Below are 4,608 nucleotides of genomic sequence, written 5' to 3'. Positions count from 1 at the left end.
AGCGTCCGTCGGCCAATCAGAAGCAGAGCTGCAGAGCAATCAGTCAGACTACAGCATGACATCATGAGTCATGACATCAGCCCCTGAAACTAAACACCCCTCTCCCTCAATGCTTTGCTCTTTTCTCTCAAACAAGTTCAAGGACACCGAGAGGAAACACAGTGTTCTGGCTGCTCTCGCGTCAGTGCGACTGCTTTTGTGGCCTGAAACTCATTATCATGCAGCATTACATCACATCATCAAATCTGCAAGAATGTGGACGAATAGTTACAATTGCGCTCTTGTTTTTGCGGCGTTCATTTTAAAAACAAAAACACATTTTAAATCTTTAACTGGGATTCGCATTCCAGGACTGATCATTAAAGACTTCACACACGATGTATACTGCAATTCCATTTTGTTGAGGATTTTAAAATATTATAAACAAGACAAAAATAGTGGCCAGTGATTTCTGGGGTAATTAAGATGTTAGTCATATGAAAATAATTTAGTAATATGAGTTATTTAGTTAAAATAAAAAAAATGTAAAAATTTTATATATATATATATATATATATATATATATATATATATATATATATATATATATATATATATATATTTATTTATTTATTTTTCTCAAAAGCCATTGTCTGTGCAAGCAATTATAAATACATAATAAATATACACAGTACACATACATAAATTATGTAAACAAAAACCTTTATTTTGGATGCCATTAATCACAATTGTTTGACAGCCCTAAATAAATGTAAATATAACCCTTACGGATTTTATTCATTTTCATTTTATTAGTTCATTTTTCTGTGGTACTTAAACTGAACTCAAATGGTTTTGCCTTGGTAACCAATCAAAAATAAAACATGTTCGAGTTTTTTTAGATTTCATTTTATTTCAAATGAAACGAAAACTGGAAGTGTACATCAAAACGGTTAATCTCATTGGCCGGCAGTCCAAGAGTGCTGGTATTTAGTATCACCGCACTGGAGCGGTTTCCCCGCTGACCAGAGTGTGTGTGGAGTATAAAAGTAGAAGCAGAGATTTTGCATGAAATGAGAAGTTAAAAAAAAAACCAAAACAAAAACAAACATCTGTGTTTTCTCTCACATTAGGCTCGCTCAGAGCGGGGTTTCTCCTCAGAAGTTTTTCTCTCCCTCACAATGGAAGTCAATGGTAACCAAAACTATTTAATTACCAACAATCTTCAAAATTTCTTTCTCGGTGACGTTCTGCATCAACATGAGGGTGAGCCAATATGAAGGAGTTCTCGTTTTCAAGGCTTATCACATCCTGTTCCTCACAGGACCTGAGGACCACTCATGGTCCTGTGAGGGACCTTTGACCCAAACACTCAATCCCAAAGTGGCCAAATACACACATTCAAACCGAGCGCCCCGAAACAGCCTTAACACCAAAAATGGACAAACAATCTGGCAGATAACAGCGTGATACAGTCACCCAAGAATCCAAACCAGCATCCCGAAAGTGTAAACAGACTCCACACACACACACACACGCGCGCGCGCGCACACACACACACACACACACACACACACACGTGGCAGCGCGACTGAAAGCGCCCAGCGCTCATGTGTACAATCAGCTGTGCGGAGCCAGTCAGACCGAGGCGTCTTTCTGCTGTTGCTGTGCTCCTCATCAGATCTGCCTCTCTTAACTAGTTTTCCGCCTGACAGACACAACATACCACACGCTCGCGCGCGCGCGCACGCCTACCACCATCTGTCCAGGCTATCACAGAGATCACAAGCAGTCTGTGGTAAACCTGTCTTCCCCACAGAAACGCTCCCGAGGTTCCTCAGATGGTCTAACAGATGAGAAGTTAATGACAAAACTGCGCCGTTCCCTGGCGAATCCACGGCAAACTTTTGCCTCGCGCCATTCTCTCCCGATTCCGCGCGGCGCGAACAGCCTCTCGCGCGCGCTTTCCCCAGTAAAAACAGTGCCGTCTTTCCTCCCAGACAGGAAGAGCGCCTCAAACACACGCTAACACGCGCGCGCGCGCACACACACAAGTATTCTCCTCGTGCACTGCGATGACTCATTTCCACAATACGTCTCTACACTCCCAAACGCGCTCCAGCCTCCTTTTGTTGAAGCCTCTACAGCAAACGCACTCGTAAATGCGCGCGCGCGCGTTTCGCACGCGTGCCGCGGAGACCAGCGATCGCGTCACCTTTTAATCCTGATCCGCTCTGAAGAAGCCCTTCCACATGCACTCCTGTCCTCCCGATGGCAGCGGGTCAGTTCCTGCTCTCCAGCCCCTCCATGTTCTTGGAGTGACCACAACAACAGAGCTGCGTTCCTCTAGTCGCTCCCTCTCTCTTCGCCTATCTCAGTTTTCCTAAGCAGGGGTGTGCGCTGAGGCTTAGGCAACCCCTGGAAGAAATGGCAGCGCTCCCTGGGTCCTAGAGCTCGCCTCGTTCACTCAAAAGATGCCATTGTCTGCGGCTCAGGGGGAAGCCCCGCTCACCGGAGGCTCTGCCGAGGCTGCAGGGGGCATAACGCGCGAGACGAGGACCATCGGTCACGCCGGTAAACGCGATGCTGCCGAAGTATCAATCAGCCCACGAGGAGAGAAATCAAAGGAACAGTCGGTTTTATGACCGGGGCTGCTGCAGATAACTGTAAAAAGTGTCCTCTGCAGCGTTTAATTTACTAAAAGAAAATGAAGAAACAGTTTTCACTCCGAAATTAATAGCAAGCTTCACAATAAGGCCTATGTGTCGCATAGAATTTCTGAAAGGTATTGTCTGCTAAAAACACAGGTGGACCACAAAACCAGTACATTTTCTGAAATCGAAATGATTTTTGGCGTAAAATGAAAAATGGATCATTTTTACCCACGCAATGTATTTTTGGCCGTTGCTACAAATATACCAAACCTATTCTGATAATCAATTTTATTATGATCAAAAACCGTTCTTTATTGCACTGCTATCATTTCATTTATAGATGCTTTTACAAGTGGTGGCAAAAATTAAAAACACCTGAGGGATCTGAAAATATTGACCCTTTTTTGCCTCCAAAACATGGCTTCATTTCATAGCGTTCGGGAAACATGCAGATAGTTGCTCAGAGCACAACAAATATCAGTTAATATCCACTATTAACTTTAAGATTTGGTATGCCCACGTTTAGCAGCAATTACAGCAGCACATCTTTCTGGCATAGTGTCAGTATATTTCCTGAGAACTTCAACACTTATGTTATCCCATGCCTTTGGCAACTCAAGCCAAGGGCTTTCCTTTGAACGCACAATAGATCCGTCCAGTTTATTTTCCAACTCGCCCCAAATTTGCTCGATGGGGTTGACTTTGAGGGGGCCAGTCCATCATTGTCATTGTTCCAGCAGATTCCTCCTGTAATTCATTTCATGGGTACTGTAATGATTTAACAAAACTTCTTTAACTTCTTAAATATGCAAAGCATTCTGAAAGCGTTGGCTACTATTGTAAATGCGCTTCATGTTGCACTCTTTCTGACAGTGGCTAAAGGTCTTGATTTACTGATGTACAGGCATGGCCAAAAATATCAGCACCCTTGCAGATCTGCTCAGAAAATGCAACCCTTCTCTCAGAAAATTGCTGCAGTTGCAAATGTTTTTTGCTTGCATTGGAACACTAAAAGACGGAGAAGGAAAGTCAAACCTGATACAATTCCACACAGAACCCAAAAAAATGCACTGGACAAAAATATTGGCACCTCCTTTGCAAAATAATCACTGTAACCATGAGTTAGTTTCTTACACCTCTCTACTGGAATTCTGGAGCACTCTTCTTCTGCAAACCGCTGGAGGTCATTCAGATCTGAAGGATGCCCTACTGCTGTTTTGAGATCTCCCCACAGGTGCTCCATGGGGTTCAGATCTGGACTCATTGCTGGCCATTCTCCAGTGCTTTGTTTGTAACCATTTGTGAGCGCTTTCTGAAGTGTGTTTCTGGAGGACCCATGACCTCTGGCAGAGACGCAGCTCTCTCACACTGGCCACTCACCATGTTGTGCACCAAAATACGTTGTTTATCATCAGATTTCGTGATACGGTATCCAGCGCCAGAAGCAGCAAAGCAACCCCAAAACGTCTTTCCTCCACCATGTTCGACTGTAGGGACTGTGTTCTTTTAACGGCCTCATTTATTTTTCTGTAAACAGTGCCATTATGTCCTTTTTGTCTCGTCTGTCCACAGTACATTCTCCCAGAAACATTGTGGTTATGTCTTGTTTTTTATGGTGTCCTCCTGGATCTCCTATTATAGCGTCCCATTTCATTCAGATGACACTGTTGCACTCTGTGTCTGCAGATCAGCTTGAATTTGTTTGGAAGGTAATCAGGGTTCTTTATCCACCATTTGAACAATTCCTGGTTGTATTTTTTCATGAATCTTGCTCTTCCGTCCACATCCAGGGAGGTTAGCTACAGAGCCATGGGCTGTAAAGCTCTTGATGATATTGCAGCGGACACTAAGATCTCTGAACATTACGATCTCTGAAGATCTTGTAGCCTTGAGTTTTTTTCGTACAAATCCACAGACAACTCTAAACACAAATTACAGGAGCATCACAAGCTTGAAAGGCAATTATTTCTTTTTA

General features: G+C 43.4%; 1 protein-coding gene across 3 annotated transcripts in view; it reads right to left on the bottom strand.

The window, feature by feature from the left end:
- Positions 1–2,785, bottom strand: part of LOC122324611 (forkhead box protein N3-like) — a 34,363-nt gene extending 31,578 nt beyond the window's left edge. Inside the window, exon 1 of one of the 3 annotated variants that reach the window (XR_006247209.1) lies at positions 2,195–2,781. The gene's annotated coding sequence lies outside the window, so the exon portion shown is untranslated. Of the gene's footprint in view, positions 1–2,194 lie in introns of all 3 variants that reach the window. The other 2 variants (XM_043219155.1, XM_043219154.1) reach the window with 2 other exon arrangements.
- Positions 2,786–4,608: the final 1,823 nt, after the last annotated feature.

Source organism: Puntigrus tetrazona, chromosome 20 (assembly GCF_018831695.1).
Source record: "Puntigrus tetrazona isolate hp1 chromosome 20, ASM1883169v1, whole genome shotgun sequence".
NCBI lineage: Eukaryota > Metazoa > Chordata > Actinopteri > Cypriniformes > Cyprinidae > Puntigrus > Puntigrus tetrazona.
Note: the sequence above shows the minus strand (reverse complement) of the source record. Positions and strands in the feature narration are given on the sequence as shown.